Source organism: Tiliqua scincoides, chromosome 12 (assembly GCF_035046505.1).
Source record: "Tiliqua scincoides isolate rTilSci1 chromosome 12, rTilSci1.hap2, whole genome shotgun sequence".
Taxonomy (NCBI): Eukaryota; Metazoa; Chordata; class Lepidosauria; order Squamata; family Scincidae; genus Tiliqua; species Tiliqua scincoides.
This window is the reverse complement of record NC_089832.1, coordinates 12,189,655-12,205,220: the sequence shown is the minus strand read 5'-3', so window position 1 is coordinate 12,205,220 and position 15,566 is coordinate 12,189,655. Positions and strand designations below refer to the sequence as shown.

Below are 15,566 nucleotides of genomic sequence, written 5' to 3'. Positions count from 1 at the left end.
ATAATTTAGTTGACCTTCTTGGACTGCTGTTTACCCAGGTGTAAAATTAAATATGAGGGTGGAGAAAGGAGAATCCCAAGCAATACAAACGCATATCTAATGCCCTCCTGCCAGCATTCTAAACATGTACTAGGGAACAAACCATCAGGGCTATGAAATGGTAAATGAAACAGATGCTTTACCATCTTGTGAAATATTTAGGGTGCAATCCTAACTAGTATTTGCTAGTTATGCTGGAGTTATTTGATTTTTCTCTGTAAACTGCTTTGTGACCTTTTAGTTGAAAAGCGGTATATAAATACTAATACTAATACTAATACTAATACTAATACTAATACTAATACTAATACTAATACTAATAATAACCATATTTCCCAGCCAGCCTGGGCCAGCCCCAGGCTTCTCAGATTTGCACTACCTTTGGAGGTGGTGCAGATCCAAGTAACTCCATTGGGCCTGCAGTGGCTCTCCCTGGGGTAGGGGGAAGCGATTCATCTTGCCCCAGACTGAGTCACTAAGCACCTGAAACTTGCACTGGATACACCGCAGGCCCACTGGCCTGCCTGTTTCCAGTGCAAGTTAGGATTTTGCTGTTAATCTTTCTGTCTTTGTTACAGCCTCTCTCCAGTGTTCACCTTTTGTCACCCACTAGTATAAATGAGAGCTATGCAAAAATATCTCATGAACACAATATAAAGGATAACCCACCATGAACTAAATAAATGGTTTTTCAAACTGCACTCTGTGGAGTCCTGAGGGTCCTTAGGAGCTTGCAAGCAGTTCCTCAATTGGATTAATGATTGTGGCCAAGTCTTCCTGAAAGGTCACTGGTCCACTGCTTCCTCTCTTCCTCTCCAATGTGCAATGGACAATTACAGTGTTGAGGACAGGGCTGGTCCAAGACATCCTGGTACCTGAAGTGGCATGCCCTTTACCTGATGATGTGCCAGCCTCTTCTCCTCCCACCCCCTGAATTGGAAAAGGAAAAGAAAGAGGGAAATAGAGTGGGAGAGGGAGTGTGGAAGATAGAATGGTAGGCTAGAGCAACTCCTGCTTAGAGATGCTTTAGACCATCACTCTCTTCTAGTTCCCAATCCAGGGGGTGGGAGGAAGAAGAGCAGTGGAGGTTTGGAAGATGGAGCTGGGTCCCCCACTGCCAATCTTCTACCTGAAGTGATCACTTCAGTTGGCCTCATGGATGGGCCAGCCCTGTAGATTCAAGTCTGGGTCATAGCCAGCCCCTCTGTCAAAGCTCAGAGGTTTTGGAATGAACTGGCATCCAGTTTTAGCACAGGCAGACAAGGATTGAGGGGGCAGAAATGATTGAAAATGTGCTGGTAGATATTGGATTAGGTGGATGAAAATTAAAGGGTCAAGGCTGCATAGCCATATACAGTCTGGTGGTCAGGTAACAGGTGAGGAGAGGTCTGTGTTGCTACCCAGTCACATGAATTCCACAGACTGAGAACTCAAGCCCAGAACAACTGATACATAAAGCCAACAATGCCCCTATTGGCTCCTCATGTCACCAACCCTGAAGAGCTTCAGTGCCAGTTGTGGCCATAAGAAAGGCAACAGTGCAGCACAGAGAACAATCTGATAATTCCATTCTTCTTAGGAGCTCCCACGATGGTCCAGGGAGTAACGTGCCTGAGCTTTGCCATTAGACTCCCTGGTTTGAGACTCATGGTAGCTCATATCTTTTTAGTTGAGATGTAAGAAATAGACTGCAGGCCATACTCTTCCCAAACACTTAATAAGTAATGCAGGGCACAATCCAAGCCCAGTCTCCAGACAGCGCAAGTCATTTGCGCTGGCCCAGAAGTATCACAAACATGCAATAAGTCATATATGTGCCTCCTTGTGAAATGGGGAGGCCAGCACGAGGGCACACAACGGCCTCCCCATGCTGGATCCAGATTGGTAAAGGGTGAGTTTGCGTCGGCCAAGGGTGTCTGGCATGAGGAGTTGGGGATAGTGGTGGGAGAGTGGAATGGGGGTATTTTGGGGCAGGCAAGGGGCAGGCTAGTGAACAGATCAGCCCCTGGGGGATGGAACTGGCCTGGGTGGCCTATGTCGTATCCTTACCCCACTCTCAAACAGCCCAGCATGACACCAGGCTGCTCGGATCTGCGCCCGTGAAATCACTGGCACAGATCTGAGTAGCCCCATTGGGGAGGCTGCCACGCTACACAGGGTAAGGGGAAATAAATTCCCTTACTCTGTTGTATGGCATTCACCTCCTACCCTGCACCTGCTACAGCACAGGCCAGTCGGCCTGCCTGTTACATAAGAACATAAGAACAGCCCCACCGGATCAGGCCATAGGCCCATCTAGTCCAGCTTCCTGTATCTCACAGCGGCCCACCAAATGCCCTAGGGAGCACACCAGATAACAAGAGACCTCATCCTGGTGCCCTCCCTTGCATCTGGCATTCTGACATAACCCATTTCTAAAATCAGGAGGTTGCACATACACATCATGGCTTGTACCCCGTACAAGCTGTTCCAGCGCAAGATAGGATTGGACTAGCAGTTAAATAGCTTTAGAAGATATTTGGCTATCTATAGTTATGTTCTGGCTGTTCTGAAAGGATTCCTTTCACCCTTAAGGTTCGTCCACCACAAAATTCCTGACTACAGGACAAGGTTCAGATCTCACACTGTTTGTGGGTGGGTGATAGCATCCTAACCAGTACGCATGTGAGTTGAATGGGCATCTAGAGGGGTGGTGTCAAAGGTCAAGTTGGATACTGCTTGAGGACCTTGTGGCTATTGGTATTCACTTTGTGGCTATTGATTTTACTCCACATGAGACCAGATCTCCTTGGGGAATAACATTTTCTTTGCTGCATCTCCAAAAGCAAAACGCAGCATATGATTGCAAAGCTATGGAAACAGGAACTAAGACTAGGTAGTTTTAATATAACAGATTCATCTCCACCATAAAAAGAGATTTGCAGATAGATGCCATCATCTTGACAGCACTCTGACAAAATCCGCCACAACTCATTCAACAATTGATTAATTGATTATAATATATTTTCTCCCCTGGGTGTAAATATATTGGACAATGTATTTTGCTACATTTTATGTGACAAAGCTCAAAGATGTATATATGTGTTATCAATAACCTGTATATTTATTTATGAAAATAATGTGGAAAACAGTCGAGTCTATTCTGATATATAGTTCTTGCTGATATGAGGGAAATGACAAATGTACTTTTCAATGCTTTAGCCAACGATATCCCATTTCAATAAATGCTTCATGCAGATACTGAACACTGCCAGAATTCTAAAATGGATGAATAAGAAAAGAAAAACTTAGTTTCAGATGTGGGAACTATGAATGCTATCTTCCTAGTATCTCTGTCTACTAAAAAGGCGCAGGAACGGTCCATTTCTAGTATTTATTTGTTTTACAGTCTTTGTTTTCTGCCTTACCCCTTTAAAATGGAAGGATCCCAAGAAAGCTCCCAGCAACACAATAAAACCAAAAATAATGACAAATCAATTGAAATAATAAAACCAGAAAGATCACAGCAACTTTAACAAAGAGAGCATTAATCCATTTTTGCCCAGCCCACAGGTGCACACATTTGATCCTTGTTGCATATTTGCAGCGTTAGGTAGAAATGGTTTAAAACAAATCCTCAAGACAAATCATCAAGGCAGCCATGAACAACAGACAATTAACACATTGCAAGACTCCCACAGCTAAAGGTAACAAGACTTCAGCTGCCTTTAAAAAACAGGCAGAGAGGGAGCCAGCTGATTGCAAATGGTAAGGAATTCCACATAGAGGATGCCACCACTGAGAGGGCCTTTCCTTGAGTTACAATTTTCATGCTTGGGATGGCACAACCAGGCTGACCAGATGCAATGGAGGACAGAGCACCTATACTTTTAACCATTGTAGAGAAGAGGGAATTTTGGCAGGTGCAGCTTTTCAAACACCTGCCGTGTTGAGCTGCACCTGCCAAAATTCCCTCTTCTCTACAATGGTTAAAGGTATAGGCACTCTGTCCTCCATTGTCTGGGCACCCTGGACACAACTTCTTGTTATGTTATGGTCCTTCTAATCAATGCTATTTTGCTTTGGTAAGAATTGAATGCCATTTGTCCATTGTCTATCCTGGCACCAAATCTGAGTCCAAGAAAGGGATCCAGATGGCAAGAATTAGAAACTGGTTTTAAAAACTGGGCTTAAGTTAGGGATGTGAAGAAATACCCTCTGTAATTTCACTTGTCATAGAAAATCACTTGACCTCCTTTGAAAATTCCCAGATCTTTTGCCATGGAAGTAATTCTGAAGTTTACCTTGGATTTCACTTTTGAAAAATTTTATTGTCAATGCTAGTTTGAATCAGGAATCTCAGTTAAGATATAGCCTACTAAACTACCCGAGACTATGGTAAGCTATCCGTGACTGAATATGCTTGGATAGAGACCTATATTCCCTGTAAGGAGTCTGCACCAGCATGCGTACCCCTTCTCTTCCAGCATGGCACTGTGACGCTATCACATGTCAGCACCAAATTTCTGGGTTGCCAAGCTCCATGCTGTGTGGAGCACGACTTTGAGCTGTGTCTGGCTGTGATCCCTCTTTGTAACAGTTTGCACTCAGTTGTTAAAAAAGTCATCAGGATTATCCTACCAAGTGGTAAAGATAACACAGGCCAACACACATTTTGCTTCCTTAAATGTTACACAAATTCCTGGGTATATTTGGGGTGCTGATTCCAAAAATGGCATCCATTTTGCCCTATCACATCTAGTTTTGGATGTGATAGTCTCTTAGTTTTGGAGACACGGTATAGCCTCTTTAGTGAATGGTTCAAGCAGCTTCGTCTTGAGGAAGCCTACACCATGGCTTCCTCATGAGGAAGCTGCTTGAACCTTTCACTAATGAGGCTATATTATATCTCCAAAACTAGACGTGATAGGGCAAAACGGATGCCATTTTTTGAATCGGCACGCCAAATTTATATCAAACCACCATAAAGTTTGAGAAAAACTTTTCTGACCCTCAATTTTCTAAATTTGATCAAATTTTCTAAATTTGATCAGAACTCTGGGGAAGTAAGCAAATGACAAAGGTTCTCTTAGTTGTCAAAATTTTGTGGGTGGCTCCTCTTCACGTCTATCAGGATGGTAGAACCTGACTGTAGTGTCTAAAGTAAGGAGCGCATGTTTTGACTTTGCACATTGTTTCATGTTCATCTTTGCACATTCAGTACGAAACCCAGAATATTGGTGCTAATGGTGCGCGTCACGGTTGGTTGGCAACCTTCAGTCTCGAAAGACTATGGTATAAGCCTACAGCACCCAGTATTCCCAGGCGGTCTCTCATCCAAGTACTAACCAGGTCTGACCCTGCTTAGCTTCCGAGATCAGACGAGATTGGACATCTGCATTCAATAACAGCCTGGGGTTCCCCTGGGGGCTGGGGATAAGAATAGGCCCTCAGTTTGGCTGTACTTGTCATAAGAGGCGACTAAACAGCCACCGGGTAGATGGGACTCGTGAGCCTGGGAAGGCAACTCATCTGAGAGAAGGAAAACTCTGATCCCAAACCTCCACTGCCTTGTGGCTACATCCAGTTATGGAAAAGGCTTCAGGAGTCAACCTCGAGGCAAAATCCAGAGCCCGAATCCCTGAGGCAGTTCATGGCTGAACATAGTCACATTCGGGCAACTTCTGCGATTCCACTGGAACCAACCATATTGGCCTCTGCCTTTCCATTGGACCATTTCAGCAATGCGGAGAGGGGGGATTTGCTGCATGGGAAACAGTCTCTCCTCTATATCTACTTTACCCAGGCTTCGCGCACTGGAGAGGACACTCTGTTCCAGAACCACCATTCAGAGTGCGATACCACCATTCAGAGTCTTCTGAGACTGAAGGATGCCAACATGGTGCACGTCAATAGTGTCTTAGTGTCTGACATGTGACAAGTGAGTCTGCATTTCCCAACCCTGCACATGCCCGATCTCGTCTGATCTTGGAAGCTAAGCAGGGTCAGGCCTGGTTAGTACTTGGATGGGAGACCGCCTGGGAATACCAGGTGCTGTAGGCTTATACCATAGTCTTTTGAGACTGAAGGTTGCCAACCAGCTGAACCAATAAAAAAAAGCATCATTGATTTTTTTTGAACATTTTGAACAATTTTTTTGTTCTTCTAAACAGGTGCAGACAATCCACTTGCAAAGGACCAAAGAGTCCTTGATTTACTCATGCAAGAAGTCCCGTGATAATCAATGAGACTAGTAGCTTGATTAAAGTGAACAGGATTGAACAGTTGGTGTAGAAGAGTATCATAGTTTTATTGAATTTGAAGCCAATACTGAAGAGAGGGAAACAAAGAAACACAAGCTGATGAATGTGGTAACAACTGAGCTGTATGCTCAGTGATGGTGGTGGGAAGCAAAGATACAGGGGGGGGAAAAACTGTGTACCTGGGACCAGACTACAAGACATTAAGCAAATATTGACTTCTGTTGAAACCAACATCACCATGCACTGAACTGAGAGGTAGATATTGATTGAGGCCAAGACCAATATTTACCTGAAGGGACAATGCATCTTAACGCTGACCAAAACCAAAAGTCAATCAATGTGTTTGTATAAACATTTTATTACGAAAATTAATTGTGACATAGGTTTCTAGAGACTCTCATCTGCTAGTGAGCCTTGTATTGGTTTTAATTTCCATTAGTTTGAGACCAAATTCAATTCCAAGTTATGATGCTTTCTGCACACCCGAGTAACAGGGTCCAAACCTGGGTGGACATTCCCTAACATATCTGATGCTCGTTTAAATGAACTCATGGAAGAGGGTGAGCAGAGTGGTGATGACACTCACATTCCTGTATTCCATTCCATACATTCAAGAATACCCTATGCCGAGAGAGTCCTAAAATGTGGAGGGTCTGAGATTGTGCTGATAAAGCACATGCTTTGAATGTGGAAGGTCCCAGGTTTAATCTTCAGGTAGGGTTGGGAAATATCCCTGTCTAAAACTTTAGACAGTCCAGTATTTATCAAATGGTGGGTCGGGATTCACTAGATGGGTTGCAGGCCAGTTTCAAGTGGGTCCCCATTCATTTCAATGTCTATTTTATTTTTGACAGATTAGACTTGATGCTACCATGGTATGTAACGGCATTTGGGGAAATGTAACAGATCTGTGCTTTTAGCAGGCTACTGTGTATATGCTCTTAACCATGATAGTCAAGGGGGCTTACTCCTGGGTAAGCGTGGATTGCAGCCTTTGGATTGTTTGGGGAATTATTTTTAAACACATCAGCAACTGCCTGGGAGGGTTAGGAGAGTTCTTCTTTATTTGATTGATTGATTGATTGATTGATTGATTGATTGATTGATTGATTGATTGATTGATTGATTGATATTTAAATAATTTTTTAAATGTATACATATTGCAAACAATTATTTAATTATTTGGTTTGATTTGATTTGGTCATATGGGGTGTTAAAAATGTTCCTGCTTGATGATGTCATTTCTAGCTATGACATCACTTCCACGTTAATGACATCGCTTCTGGTGGGTTCTGACAGACTATCATTCTAAAAAATGGGTCCTACACCAGTTTGAGAACCACTGGTGTAGACAATACTGCACTAGAGGGACAAATGATCCAACTCATAGCTTTATGTGTGCATATGGATGCATTCCCATAGACAAACAGCATCTTTTGATGTGTGAAGTTGGAGGCCAGGCCAGTGGATACAGCCCTGATTATCTCCTTCCTGGTTCATACATATCAAAATGAACATCAGAAAAGGCACAGCAGCACTACCCAATACACATCGACTCTGAAGTAAGTGGGTTGAGTGGAACTTAACTCTGAGCAGTCAAAAGTGTGTTTTTAAGCAAATCTCTCTACTCCAGAGTAAGCAATTCTAGGAACAATTTTGAGTTTTCCCATGTGTGTCACTGCTAAAGATGTTGTCTGAGACAGCGAAGCTATCAGACTTCCTGATAGTAAAATGAATAATATAATAGAAAACTACCTCTGGAGATGAGGTCTAATTGCAGCCAGTTGCTTCCATGTTTTAATTAAAGTCTAAGAATAAGCAAAACAAATTATACAACTTAAGCACATGTATAAACATGAGCTTATTTTGTTTTAGCATAGAGTATATTTAAACCTGGTCTATGCACATTAGGAAGAAAAGAACATGGAGCTGCTAGATCAAATGAAATGTCCATCCACTTCTCAATTAGTTAGGTTGATTGACCTATTCTCCATCTTTCTAATCAAATGCCATAGAAACAGGTGGTCACCACCACATTATTTTTTAGATAGAAAGTTACTTTCTCCAAAATCACACAAAGGTGTGGCTGGCATTAGTGTACCAAATCACAAAAGGTGTGGCTGGAGGTGTAGCTCCAGGGTTTTCAGACAGAGATGAGTCTCTCTCAGCCCTACTTGGAGATGCCAGGCATTGAACCTTCCACCTTCTCCACGGAAAGTAAGTGTTTTTTGACTGAGCTACAGCCCTGTAGCTACAGCCCTCTACAATGGTGTCTGTAGAGTACTGACTTTGTATTGTGGAGTATGCAGTAGCCTACAAAGGGACTGCATGCTTTCAATAGCAAGGGAGGAGGAGCACCCACCAAAACAATGGTATGAATGCAAAGGATCCTGCTTAAGCATCAAACAATCTGAGTTCTTTTTCCTATTCCTGACATGGGCAGGAATCCAAGACATGCCAAGAGCCAGGGCATCTGCAACCGTCAGCATGAATCTTCTTCATCTATATGAAGAACATTTTAATGTGGCTATACTGCTTGTAAAAAGCTGACAGACTGACAGCTCTGGACCAAAGCATTTCTTGTTTATTCCCAGAACAGACAATCAGCAGGGGTGCACATTTCCCAACCAGTTGCAGGAGAGGTCCTATTTGGAGAAGAGGAAACCAAAGGCTAAAAGATGTCATTTCATATATATCTCCAGAAGAACACTAGGTGATGGTGCCTATTCTTCAAACAGAATTTTAATTTTATTTCCTTTATTATTCATTTCAACTTAAAGTCCATCCCACCTCATCAGAAATGCATGGAACTTGCTGGTGGCAGATGAAAATGTTATAAAAATAGCCCATTAAAATCCAATTAAAAGAGCTAAAGATTCCTCTTCTACCACCCCAGTCTTTTCCTAGATTAACGGCCCAATCCTATAGGCCATTTCTGGCACCAGAGCAAGCATTCCAGCAGTGTAAACAGCTTTACAGCTGACGGCAACCACAAAGCAGCAAGTGGCTGGATATGTGTGATAATTAATAATAATTACAGCATTTGTAGACTGCCTTTCTCACTGACTCACAACATACTGTGAGAGTCTTACAGACTCAAGGCGGTTCACTTAGGCAGGATATACTGTTTGTAAAAAATATGGTGCATGGTCAACATATCTAGCATCTGGGTGTGCCTTCTGACCTTCCAGCAGGAGCAGCTTCAGGATGACCAAGCTGTTAATCATTCTTAGAAGCTGACTTTCTACACTCCTCCCCACCACTTGTGAGTCCATCACCCTCTCACAGTGAGGTCCTCCTGGCTCTGTCCACCCAGGACAGCTTTGTCAGCTTCAGTCTCCCATCCAAAAATCAACAAGGATCATTCCTGCTTAGCATTCTTTGGGCAGCCTTCAGCTCAACCAACAGACCATGCCTCTTGCCCATGCCTCCTGTTGGACACCGGATGCCCACCTCCAACAGTAAGACCACACAGGGGTCAGGAGGGAAGCAAGAAAGGATGGAATGGAGTGAGGATGAGTGGAAGGATGCAGGTCTCTTGTTGTCTTGTGTGCTCCTTGAGGCATTTGGTGTGCCACTGTGAGATACAGGAAGCTGGACTAGATGGGCCTATGGCCTGATCCAGTGGGGCTGTTCTTATGTTCTTATGGGGGTGGATTGGGTCCAGGAAGGGGATGGGTTCAGCGGTAGCAGCACCTGCCAAATCCTAACCACCTTCCCAGGTCTGATCTGCCTTCACCAGTCAAAGCAAACTTGCACCAGTGATATCACTGACACAGGTCTGGGTTAAACCACGGTGGCGGCAGGCTTTAGTGTTTTTCTGCCTCATGTAATGAATCCCTAAGGTTGACATTCAGATTGTTTCTTGGACATCAAAGTCTCCCTGAAAACCACAGTGACTCTGCCTACAGAGGTTGGTTGCTGGCTCTTCCTGACCAGGAAAGGATGATGTCTCTAGCAGTGGCCCTATTCACTGGAGGCTGCCTATAGCCCAGCTCTTCCTGCAGTTTGTTTCAATAATCAGAAGATAGTGTAGGAAAACTGTGGCTGGGTAATGGGTTAGCAGTGTGCTCTTTTGGTACCTGTAATGTTTGATTTGCAATGTCAATGGGTTTAAATGCACAAAAGATTACAGGTTGCACAGAGGCCTGCTGGAAGAGGAATGCAGTGAATGCTCTCCAGATGGAGAAACAAAACCAGAAATTATCCAAAGGTGTCTGTGGCTCTAATTGGAACTCAAAGGTCTTTTGTAAAGCTGAGAACAGATGTAATGTGGTAGCAGAACTTACATGAACAAAGCTAGAAGTTAATTTGTTTTTAGAAAACACACAAAGTACAAAAGGAACGCAAGACAAAATGGGTAATGTTGATTGGAGAGCAGGATGTGGTATTAGATCCCCTTCCCAATTCTATGGCACCAATGCAGATCAGGCAAACAGAGCTGATTTTTTTTTAATGACTTTGGGAGCTCCAGACACAGATTTCCATTATAACATGCAGGCTGGTCCCAAATCCAAAATTTAAGCATCACTATTGAAGGGGATGTTTCTTCTTCATCATTTCCTTTGGCCCAAACTTCACTGCTTGGCATTCAGACACAATCTCTTCCCCACCAGGCTGCACCAGCAGATAAAGACTTCTGAGCTTAAAGGTTCTTCACCAGTCAATTTCATCATCTACTCCTCTCTTTTTTCTTAATTAACTGGGTTTGCCTGTTATGCAAATAATACATCAAGTTTGGAGAATGATATACTTGGGAGAGAATAGCAGCTCATCTGAGATTAGAAGGCAAAGGTGCACAGTAGGAGAGAAAACCTTTCTATTGTCTCAAGGCAGCACCTGTCAATCCGATTTAATGATTGCAAAGATCTTCCGGCTGACTCGGAGGTCTGGAGGTCCATTCTGAGATGAGAGGCTGCTGATGGGGGGATGGAGCACATTGATGATCCCAGAGGCCTCTTTATTACACAAATCTAATGCTTCTTATTTAGGAAATTTAATGCTGCTTCCAGCCCCTCAGGTCCCCTTAGCGAAACTGAATTTCTAGTCATGGTGAACTAAGTTAAAGTGATGTTTTACTCCCCATAGACACACTGCACATATGTAATTTACAGTCTGGGGCTCAGATAGAAACAAGCAAAAATCTGCCTGTGTGAGGTTGAACGAGAACTTCTCTGGATGTTATTTTTTTCTTTGCTGCCTAGCTCTGAAATATCCAAGATGAAGGTTTCCTCTTTATATTCCTCCCATGACTATAATCCACATCCTGGTCTTTGCAGGTGAAGGACTTGGGTTTGTGGCAGAGCTTAGGCTTTGCATGTGGAAAGACCTACATTCCACCCCTGTTTTCAGGGATCTTTCAACTGCCCAGATACTCTCAATAAAGATATGAAACTAGTGAGGGCCCAATCCTATCTAATTTTCCAGCACCAGTGCAGTTGCAATGCAGCTCCAAAGTAAAGGAACATATGTTCCCATACCTTAAGAAGACCTCTGTGACTATTGCCCCACCACAAGATGCAGTCCATGCCCCATTGGCACAGCTGCACCGGCACTGGAAAATTGGATAGGATTGGGCCCTGAGTTGGGATTATAATGGGTCACATATTTATTGTTTCACAAAATTTTTGCAGTGGGTCCTAACTTTCTCAAGATTACACACACACCCAATTTGTGCAGGTTCCCAGACTCAGAGGAGATAGGTGGTGACTGTCTGTTCCCCCTAATGAGAGATCCATCCCATCCTTGCCCATCCCAGATTATCAGTGGTCTCTTACCACGCTCTATCATGTCGGACCCAGGTAGCAAAATCTAACTTGCACTGGAACAGGCAGGCTGGCGGGCCCACCCCGAATCCAGTGCAAGTTTGGGGTTGGCTGTGGCTCGACCTGAGGCAAGGGGAAACTTTTCTCTTTACCCCGGGGAGAGCCGCAGCAGCCCGAATGGGGCTACTCAGATCTGCGCCACCAAAATCGGTGACGCAAATCCAAGCAGCCTGGGACTGCCCTGGGCTGCCCAGGAATGGGGCTAGGTGTCGGATCATAAGTGCTGGATCCAGGCCCCGCTTCCTGCTCCCCACCCACTCACCTCTGGGTCACCTACTGCCCACCCTCCCCCCACCCCCAAATGCCTCCCTCCTGCCTCCTCCCTGCCGCCACTGCCCCCTGACCACTATGCTGGCCAAGCTTGGCAGACATAAACTTACTGGGCTCCGGGGCTTGCATTGGTGTGGAGAAGCTAACGCATATCTATGCACCAGCCTATCTACCCCGAGAGAGGTAGACACTTTTCGGCTGGCACAAGGGACTTGCGCCAGCTGAAGTTACCCTCAGGACTGAGCCATTAGTCCCTCAAGCTCAATATTTTCTCTATAGACTGACAGTGGCTCTCCAGGGCCCCAAACAAGGTTCCTTCCCAGCTATCCATGAGATGCCGGGGACTTAACCTGCAACGCTCTGCTTTTAATCACATACTCTGTCATTGCGCTATAGTTATCCCTCTCTTCATGCGCTCATTAACAATAGATCCCAGAGGCCTGCACAGGACCCAGGAGAAGCTTTTATCAGCTGACTGCATATGGAACACTCAGTTTCAGCTCCTTGACCCAATTTCTGCTCAAAATTAGGAAGCGCAAGAGACTCCCAACAAAGAAGGTGATGCGACAAGCCTCGAGCCTTATCAGCATTTCGAGGTCAGACCAGTTTCTTTTGCCTGGAGCATCTCAAAGGAACAAAGGTGGGCATCTCTTGCCACCCTCCTGTGCCTTTGCCTTAATCTTCAAACCAGGCTGTCCTCTAGAATTCCTTCATAATGAGTCCAGAGTCAGGTCAAAAGACAGCTTCCAGAATTGTCATTATTGTTGGTAATGCATTGTCAAAGCAGCTGGAAGTGGAATGTTTTGGGTGTGCATTTTATTCAGGAGGCTGAGCCGGCTGTGCCTCTCTCAGGGGAAAGTCTCGTCAGTCCCCACAGAAGGGAAGCCACAGCTGCATCCTTCTTTCAACACTTCCCCTGCCAGATGATCCAAGGAGGCCCAGTTCTTCAGGGAGGGCCCTTGGAGAGAAGCGTCAGTGTTGGAACATTTCATTTCCTGCTGCAAAACATATCTGCAAACTTCTGCAGCAACACTGTACTGGATGACTATTTCAAGAGGGCTTGCACCAGCTACATTCTTTGGTGATCACTCTACGAGTCCCACTTTTTAGAGCTGTCATTTTATCTCTCATTGCTCTCAACTGTCGAGTTTAGTGGTAGATGCACACATTGTGTCCAAGTTCTGGTTTCCACAGACCTGACCAGCCAACATGGGGGCCAACTGAAGTAGTTGCCTCAGGTAGCCAGTTGGTTGGGAGACACCCACTTTGTCTATCTGTTTGCCCTGTCTGCCCCTCCAAGGTGAGTGTGTGACTTATCTTGCACTGTTCATGGTCTGTTTTCGCCTATCTGTGGCCATTCTGATATATGCAGGCCATTATGAAGCTATGCCATTCTGAAGTGATTCCAGCACCTGCAATGGCCATTTTAAATTTTGCAGCAGCCATTTTAAAGCTATCTGGGCCACTCGGAAGCCACCTGCAGGCATTCAGAAGTTATCCATGGCCATTCTGAACTATCCGGCCCATTCTGAAGATATTTGTGCCAATTTAATTATCCCCCTAACCCCATTGATCCTATAGGGTCAATGGGCAGGAGGTCTGGTCTAGAGGGTAGAGCCTCCATTTGCCTGAAGATAACATCCACAGGTCACCAGTTCGAGGCCACCGGCACCGTGCGACCTTGAAGCAGCTGACAAGCTGAGCCGTGTTATTCCATCTGCTCTGAGCGTGGGAGGATGGAGGCCAGAATGTGAAACCAGATCAGAAAGAAACATCTGAATGTTGTGGTTCTTGAAAGATAGACTCTTCTTTCAATTGTAAAAATCCCTACAGGGATTTAGTATAGCCTGCCTATGTAAACCGCCTTGAAATAAAGTCTGAGGAGAAATCTGGTATATAAATACCTGTAATATTATTATTATTATTATTATTATTATTATTATTATTATTAGTATTATTTTGTGTCCACGAATTTGGTATCTGCTTAGTTTTCAAGGAACCTAAGCACCATGGATGCCAAGAATTGTCTGAGCCTCAGAGAATTATTCAGAGCCTCTCCCCAGCACCTGGGACAGTTGACGACATGACATCATGCAATTTTGTGACATCACTACCTCAGCTTCTCCCTGGAGCGGGGCTTCATGCACCTCCTCCCAGCATCAGGAAAGGCTCAGAGCCTTACCCAATGTCAGGAAGAGGTGGGTGCAGCCTACAACACCCTGCCCATGGGGGGAACATCACAACATTCTTCCTGAGGTTGGGGCTTTGTGCTTCTCCCAGCAATGGGGAAGTCTCGGAGCATTCCTCTAATGTCGGGATGAGGTGTGGCACAGCCTTCAGCCCCTGCTCTTGGGGAGAATGTCACATTCTCCCCAAGGGTGGGGCTTTGCGCACCTTCTCTGAGCTCTGAGCCTTCCCTGATGCTGGGAGGAGGCGCGGTGCAACATGAAGTGCCCCACCTTGGGAGGACATTGTGAGCACCTCCGCCTGTCATCAGGGAAAGCTTGAAGCCTTTCCCCAAGCCAGGAGGAGGTGCCGCAAGGCCTGCAGTACCCCAAGGTGATTGGGTGGTGCCTGGAGGCAGCATTATGCCTCCCTGGCATGGCACCTGGGGCACATGCCCCTCATCAGACTCCACCCTAGATATGCCTATGGATTGATTACCATAAAGAATTTTTTTAAAAGATCTTGGTAGATTCATTCCCATATCCACTCTGAATTTCACACATGGTTGTGTTCTTCCCTTTTCCTTTGACTATGGTCTTATATAAAAGCATACCTTCTTGCCATAGCCTTTGTATATCCAGGCTGAAAAACAGCCAAGTCTGATGTTGTTGAAAAGAATAATGGAGGGGGGGAGCATAGACACCCAATAAGCTCCTATTAAGGACATGGCACTCTTGAGGAAGCCATTTTCCACGGAATGAATGCACCCAGTACTTTTTCAAAGATGGTTGACTTTAGGTCTGCATGAGATAGGAAAGGAGTGGAGTGGGATCTAATGGAAACTTCCTGTTAAGCTGTGAAGCTTTGTGTGTCCCTATATGTGGACTTTGGAACTCCTCCGTCTGTGATATATGCTACCAGAAGAATATCTTAGCATATCAAAAGCAGCACAAAGGGAATGAGCAAGCACAGGGAACAGAGGGCAGGTGCAGCCTTAACATCACACATCTGATAATGTGGGATC

The 15,566-nt window shown here is 44.8% G+C and overlaps 1 pseudogene; it reads left to right on the top strand.

Annotated features, from left to right (window-relative positions):
* The first annotated feature begins 5,963 nt into the window (after nt 1-5,963).
* Nucleotides 5,964-6,081, top strand: LOC136663285 (5S ribosomal RNA; annotated as a pseudogene).
* The last annotated feature ends 9,485 nt before the right edge of the window (nt 6,082-15,566 follow it).